At 43.1% G+C, this 16,180-nt stretch overlaps 1 protein-coding gene across 2 annotated transcripts in view; it reads left to right on the top strand.

Moving 5' to 3' along the window:
* ANK2 (ankyrin 2) overlaps window positions 1-16,180 on the top strand; it is a 338,182-nt gene that overhangs the window by 20,215 nt on the left and 301,787 nt on the right. Inside the window, exon 1 of one of the 2 annotated variants that reach the window (XM_040699367.2) lies at window positions 4,893-5,086. The exons of the other annotated variant lie outside the window; for it this stretch is intronic. The gene's annotated coding sequence lies outside the window, so the exon portion shown is untranslated. Of the gene's footprint in view, window positions 1-4,892; window positions 5,087-16,180 lie in introns of those variants that run through there. 2 annotated transcript variants of the gene reach the window in all.

Here is a 16,180-nt window from a genome sequence, read left to right as displayed (position 1 = left end):
ATTTCCTGGCTTGAAATACAAAAGTAAAAATAATTTAGATGTGTGAAATGGTTGCATATCCCTGGGGAAATGTTTTCTGTATCAGCGAAGCTGGTTCTGTTTAGTACTACTTCTTCCCAGGCTGCTTTGTTGCCCTGCCGTCAGCTTTGTGCATGTCCATGACTTCAGCCACAGTGCTTTACCTCGAGCATTTGTGGGAATCAGCAGTGACATCCACTCTCGTTAGTGTGCCTGGTGCACCTTTAAGAGCCACTTGAGTGAATTTTCTCCTACAGTGCGCCGCATGTATTCTCAGTGCTTTATTTCAGTCCCTCCAACAATTACAGCCCAACAGTGCGAGCAAGGGGAAGGGGAAAATCTGAGATTTATTGTGGAGTCTGAGTTTCTGTTTTCACAGAACAGGAGCTTTCTTTTAATGGTATTCAGCAAGTTCCTTTTCTCACAGGAACTGTGCCAGAAGATGGCATTGCTGTACACAGAGCACTCATCTCCATTGAAACAAGTCATTAACAGGAGTGGAAAAACTGCAGCTCAAAAGTCCATTAGGCTGACGGGAAACAAATTTGCCTTCGTATCACACAGAAGGACAGTTCCATTAAAATATGCAGCGTGCCCAGGAGTTATTCTTTTTGTTGTTGTTTAACAAGAAGCTTGTGTTTAAAAGCACAGATTAGTCTGTGTGGGCTGAGTGTGCGTATCTCAATGCTGAGAACTCTTTTTTCAAATGGAAACAGAAGACACAAAATCTCCTGCTTGCAATACCTTCTGCCAGCATCTTACTCTTTGGCTTCAGTCTGCTTGGCCTCCTCAAAGCATCGTTTTCTAACCACTGCTTTCTTTAATAGATTCTGCCAATTTGGTTTTGCTAAGGTGTATCTGCAAGTGTGCCAAGCACCACTCCAAAGGTTTCTACGCTGAGTTTAATCCCCAAATAGTAAGTGGCCTTTGGAGGTAGGGGGAAGTTTGGGGCAAATCTGAAGTAAACTCACAGGAATATGTTTTTCCATCTTCGTAATTCTTAGCTTATTTTGTTATTAGTGAATTCTGTTACTCCAAGGAGAGCTGTAGCTCTGACTTCAGCAGTCAGTAGGAAGAACTGATGTGATTGCAGTTGGATTGAAGCTTTTACTGGGAAAAGTTAAAACCTCAGTTTTCCTGAACATCTTGCTGCAGGTGCTGCCTATGTGGCTCTCTGAGTTTGACCACAGTACAGTCAGCATTGGGCACACTGTGGTTCCAGCTCCTCTGGGAAAAGGTGTTTGAAAGCTGCTTGTTGCTATCGTGAGCTGTTGAATGCCGTTAGATTGGCTCATGCTGGTGACTGAACTGCGCAAACCACCTCCTTCAATTATGTCCTGAACACTGAACAGAGATGCACAGAAATTCAATTAGAAGGACATAATGCTGGAAATTAACAAATACCAGAGAACTTCCTCTTGCCTTCGCTGCAAATGAAGTTAAATTCCTTTACCAGTAAAGCTTTGAGGGGGAGGAAAAGGAAAACAAATAACAGTGAACAGAAATAGAGTATAGAACAATTATTTCAAGTTACCTTCTCAGCCAGAAAAATGAGTGCCTAGCAGGCCTTGCTTGTTAATTTGGCAGTGTTATGTTCCCTGATTTACCTCCCTGCAGGACCATCAGGTGCTGGAAGAGAAAGTGAAGAACACAAATGCCATTCTTTCTCTTTTTTTTGGCTTCTCCCATTACCTGATGAAAATTGCTCTGTGGGATCTGGTTTGGAGTTAGTGATGGATAGGAAAGTAGATAAGCTTAAAACTAGGAAACCATATATATTTTCAGTGTCTAGTATCCAAATGTGTGGGAGGACCTCATTTTGATCTTTCCACAGGTGGAGATTCCTTTGGGAAGGATATGGATCTACTTTTCATTTAAAACTTTCAATTGGTGTCTTTAGCAGCAATTCTTCTTGCTGTTACCTTTGTGAAATAATGGTCATTAAAAAAAAAATAATAATAACTTGAAAAAGAAAACAACAAAACAAACTTCCCTTGGAAATCCCAAGGCTCTGACCTACAGTAATTCAAAGCTGTTATGTAGACACAGACTAATGTGCATTTGGCAAACAGTCCAGTCTGTGGCTTTGCTCTGCCAGGAAGGTGAAAATTGTCCTTGATTTTGTGGTTTGGGAGACCCTACAAGAAGAGTTCTTCTCAGAATTGGTCTTTGTTAGCTTATTTCTGAAGGAGTTAGTGGTGGAGAGAAATATTTTGCTTCAGTAGTCAGTAACCATGCAGAAGAAGACTCTCATTTTGCGCTGAAATAGTTGAAGTGCTCTTCAGCAGGAGAATACTGCTCCTCATCCTGCCAAGCAGGGTTTGTTCTTGGGCTGAGCTTCTGGTTATCATCCTGAAAAGCACAGCGTCTGTATTGAGGCCAATGTTCTGTTGAGTTGTGTTTGTGGAAAGGTGACTGAGGGAGACTGGACTGCTCAAGTGGCACATACTGAGGCATGGGAGAACAGCTCTTCTTAGTGAGTGATTCCCTTCCGCATGGGTGATGGGGCTCCTCACCAAGCTGCTTTGACGTCCAGCACAGTCCACTAGAAAGCACTGAAACAGGGTTGCTTCTCCTGTCTTTTCCTGGTGAATGTGTGTGTATTTACTTATATGGCTGTGCTGGGCCTGCTCCAGCTTTTGTTTTACACTCGGGATTTGTTCCTGTTGAGCTCCGGAAGGAGTCGGGTATGAAAGGGGTGCAGCATTATGCTGGACACTTTATGTACTCCGAGCTAAAAGCATTATTGATTTCATTTGCTATGAATGAAACAATTTAGATTTATCTGGAAAATGAGGGAAGAAGGAATGGGGGTGAAAAGCAAATGAATGTTTCATGCCATGCATTTCAATGCAGTGATTTCCTAGCTTGCTGTATGTCTGCCTTCCTTCATATCCTGCTTGGTGCATGTGTTGTGCTGCAGGATGCAAATGTGCCACCTCGCTGAGCTGCACAAAGGGTAGTGCTGCTTCCCTTGATCTCAGACTGGAGTTATAAGTCACCTTATGTCAATGATGTGCAAACATAATACAACTTGGGGGGGGGGGGGGAGTGGTATGGGACTAATGTGTGTGTTCAAAAGTATAAATTCCAGCATAAATCTCATTACTGCACTTACAGTTTTGGTGAGAGGGATACTTAGCTCTGTTAAAGCTTTAGCAGAACCAATTCCAGGCAGCACAGACAGGGTGCTGGAAACCAGAGCTAATGTATACAGCATCACAGAAGTTTCTATTTTTGCATTTCTTCCTACTTCCTCTTCTCCTTAACCCTTTCCCCAGCCTTCTGTTTCCATAGCATCTCAATACCCATTTTCTAATGTGTTTTAGTATGTGGGTCAATATTATTAAAACTATTGAGTTGTATGTGGCTAAAGCAGTTCAGGTTTCAAGATCCCTGTGCCTGGACTGTTAGGTTCTGTATGCTAAAACCATGCTAAAGACCATTTTAGACATCTTAGTTACAGAGCTGCAGGCCTTCATCTTGAATTCTCTGAATGCACAGGAGAAGCAATAACACTGTATTAGTGCTTCAGTTTGTCCCTTCTGTGCTGAAGTAGTGATGTATAAGGAGAATGAGAAGAGCTATCTGTGATCTTTGAACCACACTGTAAATAACGATGTTTTCTGAAACACCTCTGGAAAATAAATGCTGGTGCTGCTGACTTAGAACGTTCCTTTCTGTTTAGAAGAGAGCACTACTTCACTGACCCACTTTGTTCTCCCCTGTAGCAATGTTCCGGTGAGTTATTTCGTGCTCAAAAAGGAGAATTGCAGCTGTGCCTGTAATGTGAAGGATCAGATGGTGTGACAAATTCATTTGAAAAAGTCCCACTGACTTCTGTATGTGTGGTTACAAGAACATGGCTCTCTGTTACACCGGTAGGACAACAGCCATTGACTTGGATGCAATAGTTAAGTCTTGAACTGGAGCTGACCTAAATCCTTGTGATCGAATTGGCTTCTGACTTCAAGTATTCAACTTACTCTTTAAGGTTCTTACTGAAGTTCATTGGGGGGGAGGGGGGGGAGTAATAGGCAGCAAGGCAGAAGTCATTAAAGTGACCCTACCAATGCTTCCAGTTTCACCTCCCTCTTTTGTGTTAATTACCCCTATTCCCAAAGTGAAAGAAATGTAGCTTAGGTTAATACTGTTGTGTCCTGTGCTCTTTGCAGTTAGTATAGCTGAAGAGTCTCGTATGAGGACACGTGAAGGTATGGATGTGAGCTGTGGAGCCGTTGGAGCAGGTTGGGCTCTCTGCGTTGCCGGTGGGGCAACCTGCTGTGGGGACAGTGCTTTAACAGGGGGTCTGGCTGCGTGACCTCCAGAGCTCCCTTCCAACCCCTGTGATTCTGTGGTGGTGGCACCACTCAGCCCCAGGACACGTGGAGATATGGCACTGAGGGACATAGTTAGCAGGGATGGGTTGACGGTTGGATTAGGTGATCTCCGATGTCTTTTCCAACCTGAATGGTTCCGTGCAACTGCCAGCCATATCCCGGTGTGGTTTCTGCTCTGGCCCCTGCTCTCCCTGCCATCCCTGCTTGAATCTAATGAATTAGATTCTTTTCTTATTCTGTCTTCTGTTCCTCCGCCGTCATTATTTGGCAGAGCTGTAGGCACAGACGTGTTGTAATGCGGCAGCGAAGCCAGCTCGGGCTCCTTTTGAGCAGAACGAGCGCCGCTTGCCAGCCGGCCTGCCGCTCATCAGAGAGCCGGAGCTCCGCGCTCTGTCCGCTCCCAGCTCCTCCACCGTAACCGGCCGTGCCGTGGCTCTCCACCCCAGCCTCAAACGCGACGCCTTCCAACGCGGCTCGGCAGGGCGGGGGCGGCCCGACGGGGCCGCTTTGCCCGCGCCCACACGCCGCCTCTCCGAGCCCGGGGTGGGAGCGGCGGTGCGCGGCTGCGGCTCGGCTCCTCCGCGCGGTGCCGCCCCGGGGCAGGGAGGCAGAGAGGCAGGGCGGGCTGCGGGGGCCGGGCTGCTCCACCGCGTCCTGCGGCACTCGGCACCGCCGCCTGCAGCCGGGGAGCCTTCCTCAGAGGCGCTGCTGCCGACAAACACGAGCGCGTAAGTTGGCGGGGGTCTCTTTCCTCCTGCAGTGATTGTAAGGGGGGGGGCTTGAGCGCTTAATTTTATTTATTTATTTTTTTCCCCCAATGATTATTTCTCGATGGCAACCCCGCAGCTTATTCTGTGTAAGAAGCCATTGAAATAAATAGCGGGGTGGGATAATGAGAACTCTCCGGTAGAAACGGGAAGCCTGGCTGCAGGCGGGGAGCTACCCCAGGGCGCGGGTTGGCGGCTCGTTACCCGCTGGGGCTGCCGCACGGTGGGAGAGCTCCCCGTGGCAACCCGGGGACAGCCGGCGCAGGTGCTCCCGCTGCACCTCCGTTGGGACCGGGCGGCAGCCGCGGGCGGCTCTGCTGTGCCGCTGTGGTGCGCTGCGGGGGGTGGTCGTGTGCTGGTCGGGAAGATGCAGAATGAGATCTGTCAATAACCCGCTTCTTCTGTAAAGAGCTGCCAAAACTGTCGTCGTCCCCCACCCCGCAGCTTGTTGTGGTGGAGTGGATCGCTAACGGAGATGTACCGGATTTCTGATTCTTCTGTTTAAATGGACAAAGGCCGGAGAGAAGGAAGATGTCCTCAGTCCCTAAGGCTTCCTTCCTCCCCTCCACAGAGACTAGGGTGTGAAGTCCCTTGCGTTCCGTTCGTTTTCCCTCATAACACTGCAGCACCTGCCGCCGCTGCTGCTGATAGTAAATGGCAGAACGGTGTCCATGTGAAGACTTCACAGAGCCATGTGCGGGCGTAGGGCTTTGCTGGCAGCGAGATGGGGATCCTGACTGTGCAAAACCTGGGGATGGAGCGCTGGGTGCAGCTACTGGGCGTGTCGGCTGCTGCAAATCTGGGTGGTTATGACCCTCGTTTCTCATTCCCTGCTTGTAATAAGGAGGAAAGAAGGAATTGTCAGTGATGTAAATCCATGATTTCTGACTTAGCCCTCGTTATGTCTGACTAGCTAGCTGCATTTCTTCCTTTTTTTTCTTTACTTTGTGGTACGTTACTGAAGAGGGAAAATGCACTCTGAGAGTGTGCTTAGGCTGTGAATGAATTTATATGGGATCCTGTCTGTGAAATACTCCTGTTGCTCTTTGCTACTCTCATTTTTCTAGGGCTGCAAAATGGGCTCTGTCTCTGATGTGAGGATATGTTATTGTAACCAGAGCAGGGAGCTATTGAAAAGCTGTCTGTAAGTCTACGCTTCTTGCTTATAAACTGCTGCTTCTATTGGAAGCACTTGCTCAAAGAGTTGGTTAATATAGAAAAGCAGATAGAAGGAGAAAGCAAGCCCTCTCACTAGTCTGTAACCTTTGCTAATTTGTTTTATGCGTAATTCTCATTTCTACTTTGATGTATTTCCAGTAGGCCAGGGCCACACAAGGGCTGGTGCCTGCTGGTGATTCGTTTGGGTTTAGAAGGTAACCCAGTGCTAGTTGGGTTGGCATTGTTGCATGCGTTGAGCTGAATTGTGTTGAATGTGTTGAGCACTGTTGCTGAGCCTGATCTGAAGCCTGCTAGTATCAATGAAAGGTGTTGCTTTGACCTGGATGGATCTTGGATTATGTCCCTTTCTGCCATCTGTGCAATTAGCAACTGTGGATTCCAGCAGCTTCTTGGTACAGATCCCTGAACTTGTTCCGAAGTATTTAAAACAAACAAACAAGTCATCTCACCTTTCTCCTGTTTCACTCAGTGGAAACAAAATATGCTTTTACTATAGATCTCTCCCTTGCTTTTTGTCAGATGATCTCATTGGCACACAGCAACCTGCATACCCTGGCAATTCAGTGGTCTGTATACAATCCCTGACTTGTTTCTTCTATCTGCCCATTAAGCCACAGTGATAGGGTCAATAAATTACTGCTTCCAATGCAACCTGGGTGTTCTGAGTGTACTTAGACCTTTCCTTAGTCTGCTACATCTCTAGCTCTAAAGAACTAAAAAAGCCTTTCATTGTTACTATTGAATGGCTTTCTGTCTTGGAGTGATTTAGTCTAGTACTTACATAGCATGGGAGACTCCATAATGAGTGCAAGCATAGCAAATAGCTGGATTCTCCATGATCTTTGCCATGCTCTCTAGCAGCTTAGGTGAAAGGTGGCTTTGCTGTAACCCATGGCTATAGCTGCGAGACTGGAACTCCATTAATCCCTTCCAGAATCAGTGGGAGCACACCCAATTTTTAATGTTTGAATCACTTTTTGTCAAGGTTTGAATGTACACCATGAGAAATCTGTGCTTAGAAAATAAAAAGGTAGCTGATTGAGCAGAGTGCCCTAAAGGAATAAATACCAAGTACAGCTTTCTGTGCTTCTTGTTAATGGCTGTCTTTGGTCTTGTGCTGTGAACTGTTCTGTAAGCTCAGTATCTGGGTCTCTTTAATTGGTACAATTCGGCCACAAAGCATAAGCAGATATCTCATGTAGTATACAAAGCAGCAGTTTTAAGTTAATGCTGATGTGTTTACAGACTGAGCCAAAAGCTTTTTGGGGTTATTATAACATGCTGGGCATCCAGCCCATCTATCCAAGTGTCTGAAGGAGACAAGTTATGGATTGATGCATTGTACAAATCGGCTCATCTGAAAGGCAGATTCTGCAATTTGTTGCTATCTGTAATTTAGTTGTATTAAGCATGGCTGAGGATGGATAGCAGTGTAGCCGGGGCACTGAGGTGGGATTTGGGATCCCATGAGCTATTTCCTGCACAACTGCAGATTTCCTGTGTGACCGGGGGCAAGCCTTGAAATGTTTCAGTAAAAAAATGCTGCCTTATCCACAGGATGCTGTGAAGAGTTTGTACGGTCCCTTTGTAAGTTATACATGCAACATAAATGAAAACATTCTTGAGAAACAGATGCCACAACCCTATCCTCCAAATGTGCTTCGTACTGCAATATACTTGCTGCTAAGAATGCACAGCTAAAGGTGCTAATTTCATAATTTTGGCAATCAATCTGCAATATTGATTTGGGGGCAACTGTGAGAAGGGCCTCATTATCAATCTCAAATTACCAGCTTGTATTCAGAGACTATTCCAGCTGTTAAACATGGCATTGAGTTTTCTTTTGTCTTAGCAGCAGCAAGATAATGCAACATTGACAGGGACTTAAATATGTAATTCCTGGGCATTAGAAATAATGAGACACAAACTTCTACTCCTGTGACTGCTGCTGTTGTAATCTAAAATTATTTGGATGTGTAAGTGCTGAAAGTAGCTTGTTGAGAGGGCTCAACCAAGTGGAAAGAGTTGGATTATCCTCAACTGGATAAAACCTATTTTTCTAAGTGAATATGCATACACAAAGTTGTATTTTAAGCTTAATAGCATGAGCCCTAACTTAGGAGAATATACGGATGATGTAGTGTAGACATGAGGCATCTATCTGTGTTTGGAAGTGAAATGGCTGTTTTCATGGAACAACTTTATCAAGGTTAATTAATTACACAGAACAGAAAGTTCTTCAGCTTCATGTAGTGCCTTTAATTAAAAGCTAGGCCTCCCACATGGATTGTCATAGACATTTATACTGAAAGAAAAAAATACCTTTAAATGATGTTAGTCTTTTAAGCATACAAAATATGTACCACTCGTGTCAATGTGTTTTGTTTTCATTTCATTGCTTGTTAGTGTGTATTCCGGCTCTCACAGAGCTTGGAGGATGACTCTGTGGTGCCACAGAGGGAAGCTTTCTTATACCCCAGGTCTGTGCTCAGGTGTGCTGGGCACTTTAAGCAGGAGCTGAGATGAATGCTGGTGCTGTTCTGCTGCTGATGTGCGGTTCTAGCGGTGTGCAGGACATCCGACATCTCCAGGCTCACTGCTGGCTTGGTGATGCCTCCTATACCTGACAGATACAAACTGTATCTCCTGCTGGTTTGAGTCCTCCTTCATGCAGAAGCAATTTTTTTTATGATAGCTTATATCTGAAAGAAGAATAGGAAGTTGTATCAGATTTTTTGGAGCACAATGCTTTCACATGGTTAGCTGTGCCATTTTAGCTTCACCTGTTTTGCTTGCTGAGATAGCCTTTTTGTCTTCCATTGACCCCCTGAGTTCTCTTCTCTGTCCTATTTTCAACTTTTGCAGTGAAACCAGGAACATATCACTTGACTGCCTTCTTGTGTTGCTTCACTGACCTTTGTGGATTACATTTCAGAGACATTTCATAGAATCATAGCATGGCCTGGGTTGAAAAGGACCACAATGGTCATTGAGTTTCAACCCCCCTGCTATGTGCAGGGTCACCAACCACCAGACCAGGCTGCCCAGAGCCACATCCAGCCTGGCCTTGAATGCATCCAGGATGGGGCATCCACAACCTCCTTGGGCAACCTGTTCCAGTGTGTCACCACCCTTTGGGTGGATAAACTTCCTCCTAATATCTAACCTAAACCTCCCCTGACTCAGTTTAAGACCATTCCCCCTTGTCCTATCACTATCCGCCCTTGTAAACAGTTGTTTCCCTCTCCTGTTTATACGCTCCCTTCAAGTACTGGAAGGCCGCAATGAGGTCTCCCCAGAGCCTTCTCTTCACCAAGCTAAACAAGCCCAGTTCTCTCAACCTTTCCTTGTAGGAGAGGTGCTCCAGCCCTCTGATCATCTTAGTGGTCATCCTCTGGACCCACTCCAAGAGCTCCATGTCATTCCTATACTGGGGGCCCCAGGCATTTATATAGTTTGCTTTGGTTTAGGGTTCAGAAGTCTCTCCTAATTAAGCTAGCAGCCTGAAAATGCTTTTCATATTGTTTCCAAAGCTTCATTTGAACTCATTTTGAAAGGTCTTTGTCCTTTTCTACTCTCTTTTTCCTGACCAAAGCTTTCACTCTATGCCTGTTCCCAGGTTTACAGTGTGGTTTGGAGAGAAGCCGCAAATAACTCTTAAAAATAATGTACTTATCGACCTATATATACATTTCTGCATGTAAAAATAGAGATCTTGACTCAGCAGGTCCTAGCTCAATCTGAAGATTCATCCCTCCCTGAAGAGGGAGGAAAAACTCATTGAAGCAAGCGAAGTATCTCTTTTTATATATAAACACATATATAACACACACACACATAGTAGACCTGACTTATGGAGAAGGCTGCTTTTCTGAAGAAATGAAAAAAATCTTTTTATTTGAAAACAAAGAACGTTCCCTTAGGCCGTTTTTAGATCAGTGTTATCCTGGTTCAGCACAGTGTTAAGAATAGTTGAGCCTTGAGCTCTTTGGGGATTTTTATTTTGTGACTTGTCACAGCTTCCAGGTGGTGGGAGTCCCATAGTCTGATTCAAGCTCTTGAGCTTCAGCAGTGGCTGTATTTTTGTACTGACATAAGAACCATCTCCACTAAATATTTTCCCATTTGCTTTTTGAAGTTCTGCAGGTAGAGCCTAATGTTGTTTCTTGTTTGTTTTCATGGGAAAAGGCACGGGAAAGTGGCAAGATGCAGCTTGAAATGAATCTGTTACGGTTTGCAATTCTAATTGACCTTGAGGGGGAACTCTAAAGTTAGTTCCAAGGGGTTTTACTTACTGTGCTTTTTACAGAAAACATAGCTTTCGTGGTGCTTTTAATATTAAACGGGAATATCCTATATATAAGAGATCCTGTTTCTATTTAGGTCTTGGACAGAGAGTTGAAGAGTACTAGCAATAAGTATTTATCCACCGTTAATAGTATGAATTGACTCAAATGTTGGTTTGTGGAAAGGGAGCCATCAATGTTATGATTAGAGCTGAAGTAGACATATATGGCGTTATGAGCATTTCTCGGTCTTTTAAATAGCGGCGGTGACTTAAAATCTTAAATGCTGTCAGTTACAGAGAGCTTGCTTATACATCTGTGCTCCAACCTGCAGAACAGCTTCAGTTTTTTACATCCCACGTCTTGCTTTGTGATCCCCAAGCTGATCAGAACAGAAGAGATCCCGCAGTCTGTTCTGTAGCTGCTCGTGAAGATGAGGTAGAACACAGAGGTGTGGCACTGAGCTGTGCAGCCAGCTGCTGCCTCGTCCATCGCAGCTCTCCTCTGCTGGGTGCTGTGCCTGGCACCTGGGGGAAGGTACATAGCTGTGGGGGGCTGTCAGCAGCTGTGCTGTGCTCATCTGGGGAGGCTGTGTGCCCAGAAAAGAAGATTTGGGTTAGAATATTATCTGCTGTGCCCCTCATCTTGTTCAGGCATACAGCTCAGGTTCAGAGTGGCAGCTGAAATATTTATAAATATCATTAAATCCATGAATCCAAGTGCTTGCTGTGTTCGTTAGGCTGCTGTTCCAGATAGTCTGTCTTCAGCAGTTTCCTCTTTTATCCATCCCTTGTGCCGAGTGCTTGCTGCTCCCAGAGTGCTTTGGGGTTCCTATAGCTGATGTAGTGGGCTCTCTGCTATGCTTAGGTTTTAAAGATGAAGCATTCCAGCTCTGTCTCTTTTCTGGAAAATAGATTTGAAGTGATTGATTGAAAGGCAGTAGATGGAGTGCATACATTTATGCAACAAACTTATGTACTTCAGGACAAATTATTGGCTTTTCTTTTGAAAGAGAGAAACAGGCTGCTTTTTCCCTTTTGGGGACAGGGAGTGAGTAATGTTCAGCAGTTCGGGCTGTATAACATCAGGTAATACTATATAAGCACTTAAAAGAAAAAAGGTTTCTATTTCAGGTCACTGAAACGACTGACTAATGAAGTAGAGCTGCAGCTACTGGAATAGCGAATGGCAGCACAGAAGATGTCTGTTTCTGTTCCATTGAATGCTAAAATCTCATCTCTTCCTGTGATTTCTGTGCAACTGTGTACTTTGTGGAGGGAGTGCTGTGAGAGATCTCTTAAATAGATTTCCTCTTAAACTGGACCCAAGCATCCCAGCTCTCATTTGTATATAACACACTGAGCGTACTTCAGGTATCTGGCAGTGTCCAGCAGTGAAGTCACTTAATGTAAGAATGACTTTAAAGATCTGTTCTGTCTCTTGCCTTTATTTCCTTCCTTGCTCTTGACTTCTGTATTCTCCCCACAATACATCTAAAAAAGAGTGGACTTTGGATAGCATGTGTGGTTTTGAGTACGTTTGATTTCACGAATCTAATGATTCTTACCATTGCTTACACTTTGGTAACCAAAGTGTGTGACATTTGCTTTATACTTAATTGCTACAAATTTTCTGCCTTTATGTGATTCAAGATTAGTTTCTTTTGAACCAACTAGAATGTGAGCAACTTGCCTACTTTGGGAGAAAGTTTAAGGAATACTTACAGCTACTACTTTCTTACAAACTACTTCTTGGGATAGGAACCGCTGAAGTCTGGAGTACAAAAAGTAACACAAAGCTTTTGTCCCTTAGCAGTGATCCTAGAGAAAGCCCTGAGTAATCTGACATGACAATTTCCAAGCTCATTAAAGGCAGCCACACTCCTTCACATCCCATAATGCAATTCTACCATCTCTGCTGTGACCTGTTGGCATTAAGGTACATTGTCCTGTTTCGAATTACAACCCATAGACAGATGAAATATCAAGAGCGAATGTTGAATGAATAAATGGAAGAAATCCTAGTGAGGCCAGTCTACTTGTAAAAAAAAAAAAAAAAAAAAAAAAAAGATGAATAAGATTAGTCCATTGGCTCACTGAGCTTTCTGAGAAGGGGCAATATTTTCAGAGTGCTTTGAACACTAATAGATTATCTTCTAAATGTGCTTGGATGCTTCAATTTTCTTTCTTTTTTTTTTTTTAAATCTGTTTTAGGCCTTCTGGTTGGCTGCTAGCTTGTATGACGTGCCAAGTCTTCATGTATGGCTTTAAGTACTGTGCACTGCTTACAGTAACATCTATTTAGCCCTTGTGAAATAAAATAGTGTTACGTAGTCTATTTCTGTCGGAGTGTGATCACTGATAATGATAAAAATGATGATCCTGAAGATTCAGAAATCCAGGTCATAGATGGTTTTTTAAAATATTTATTTGATATTTTTAGGTTTTTTCTCTCTGTATATCTCTCCCCTATCAAAGGGGGAAAAAATTAGAACCATTACCAGCAATAGTAAAAAAAAATGTTTTAAGCAGTTGAAAAGGTGGAATTTTCAAGATATAGGGCTGTTTGTAAGCAAACAGCATGGGTTGTCCTAGTTGTTTGACAGCATGGCAAGAGCCCACACCTGCCTCACCATACTGCCTCAGCCACTTATGGACCCAGCTTCCTTCAGGAGCTTCTCAAGCTGCTAGTGCTGCAACAGAGAAGATCTTAAAGGGAATGGGGAAAAAAAAAAGGGGGAGATGAGGGGAATGGGATGAGAAAGTGTGGGAAAAGAAAAGTTACTATCTGAATGTATTAACCCAGAGCACGCAGCTGAGAAATCTGCCTTTCAAGTGGCTCTGTCTACATTTGAAATCTTCCTTTTCACAGGTGAAAGATGGTATGTAGAAAGGGAAAACAAGTAATTAACTTACAGCAAAAGCAGAAGTGAGACAGATGTTAAAATGTATTGTCCTCATATTCTTTTAGAACCGTTTTGCAGATGTAAGTGTAGTGTATGGGAAGGTTTATTTGTCTGTAAGAAATAATAATGATAACTGGAATATCTTAATTTAAAAAAATGACTTCTGCTTTGGGAAGTCTTTTCATGGCACATCAGAGACTGTATACTCAGTTCATCACTCTAAACTCACAACTCTTAAATTGGGAGAATCTTCTATAGATTAATGAGGTATTTGAGATCACTTAAGAGCTTCACATATGCAGTTTCTATTCATTTGAATGAGAGCTGTGTGGGCTCTTTTATCACTGAAGTATCTTTTGGGAAAAAAACCACCTTGCCCTTCATGTATTATTTCTGTGCAGTAGTCAATGTCTATGGTCTGCTTTTTAAAATGTTACAAATTCCTTTTCATGAGTGTGGAATTGCCATTTTGTGCTCAATAGCAGAAACATGAAAAATAAGGTATTCCTTAAAATAGCATTAAGTATTCATCTAAGCATGTTAATAAATATTTAAAGGTGATGTGAAAATGTTCATGCATTTTAAAGAGGAAAAAATAATTAGATGGTGAGGAATAAACTCTTAGATTGGATATGAGTTCTAATATTTGTGAAACTCGCATCAGATTTTTGGTTTAGTTTGGTGAAAACCTGAGAACAATGTGGTCACTACTTCTTACCCCCTTATTACCTGTAACCTTGCATCAGGACAGACACTAGGTCAAGATGCGGGGGACCCAGGGCCACTTCTTGCAGATAGAAGGGAATCTCCCTTTGGGCAAATAGCTCATTCACAGCAGACCTCAGCCAGCATGAAAACATTGATGTAGAAGAGACAGCATCCTTCCATCTCTCCTGGATGGGATTTTGTCCTGTAGAGACACTTCAGAACTCTTCTGAATTTACAAGTTCTTCTTGAAGCATTTTGAGTTAAGTTATGGACTCCTACTATTAAATCTATTAAGGACTATGTTTCTGATTTCAAACTTGGTTTACTCTTTCAAGCTAATAAAATAAAAGGAAAGATAAGAGTGGACAAAAAGATGCAGGGAGAAAATACCTTTTCATAAGGACCTTTTTCATTGGTGAGATGATGAGCTGTATAAGGAATGATCATTTTGTGTGTCTTTTCTTTCTCTTTCAAGCAAATGTCAAACAGCAATGTGTTCGTGGCTGTGGTGACCTTCCAGGGAAGCAGCATAGAGTTGGTAGCTGATCTCCCAGGTTAACAATTGAGTAATTGTTTGCTGTCCCATGTTGCCTCTGATGTAGTTTTCACCTGACTTTTGTCTGTAATGCACTGAGCTCTTCCAAGCTTAATCACTAAGAAGGACAATGACAGTTTGATTATAACTGAAGATCCTCACCACCTTCTTCAGCTTTGTTGGTCTGAATTTTCCAACTATTTTGTAGCAGAATTTTTGACTAGTTCTAATGGAAGTGTCATCTTCATGAATGTAGAAGAAAACCAAGATTTACTTCTTGTATCCTAAAAACAAAGATGTGGTCTGAGATGAGAGGAAAATAATTCTATTTACATATAATTTCTTCGAATGAAAATGAGTATTGTAATTAAGAATAATGGCAGAATTGAAATATGTTTGAGAAGATAGTTATTTTTCCCGTGTTTCTTTTTTTTCTGGATAAAGAAGACATTTGATGATTTGGGTAGTTTTCTACACCAGCACAGGTCAGAACTTTGATTTTTGACATGCTAACAAAAGCAGCTGCATTCTAAAGTCCCAGATGTTTTCGTAGTGCAGAAAAAAATGTGTAAGAGGAAGTGAAAAAGATACACTGGGGAAATCCTCAGTGAGATGGAGGAATACTCTCCCTTGTCATTTGTAAAATCTATTCAGAATGTTTGTGTTGTATTTTTGTCTATAGTGTTTATGTTAGCTTAGGAAGAGACTTCTTAAGATTTGTTCTGCATGTGCACTCCAAAGATTTTAAGTGTGAAGAAAATGGTGGGCTTTTGGGAGAGGAGGGATGGCGAATAACCCATTCGGTTTGGGGTAGCGCGTGCTCAGCTTAAAGGGAAGTGCATGGTCATCTTGTACCTGCAGGTCAGTGCAGCTGTTGACTTGTGTGGAACTACTCCTGACTTTCATTTATTGACCAAAATGCAATTTGCGCTTAAAACTAAAGCACAACTGGGAAGGCTAAGCCCTTCCTGGCTGCTTCCCCTCCCTAGTACTGTTTGTCCTCTGTAGGCCTTCTTTGCTCCTCGGTTGCCATCTTTTGCTTACAATCTGTTGTCACATTGCTTTTCTCTGAGATTCCCTCAGGGCTTCCAAGATTCCAACATCCTATCTGCAAGAACTGAACTGCTTGTGAACTGCTTGTGCTTCAGTTACTAACTAAAGGAAAGGGAGATGTGTTTTTCCATGCAAGTAGAGACATGGCTGTAGTAATCATCCTTCATGATATTATTCCTGCTCTCCTTCTGCCATCCAATTTCTCAGCTCATGTGTTGGCCTGCAAGGTGTTTAGAGATGATCCTAATGTTTTTTTTTGTGTTGTTGCCAATTTACTGATAATATAAAACATCTGGAAGAAGCTCAGCTTGATAGCTCTGGTTTTTCTACCCACTAGGTTGGCTGCTTGTCTTCTGGAAAAAAGCTCATGCTCAAAAGCATAGAAGTTG

This window comes from Gallus gallus, chromosome 4 (genome assembly GCF_016699485.2).
Source record: "Gallus gallus isolate bGalGal1 chromosome 4, bGalGal1.mat.broiler.GRCg7b, whole genome shotgun sequence".
Lineage (NCBI taxonomy): Eukaryota > Metazoa > Chordata > Aves > Galliformes > Phasianidae > Gallus > Gallus gallus.
This window is presented reverse-complemented; position numbering and strand designations above follow the sequence as displayed.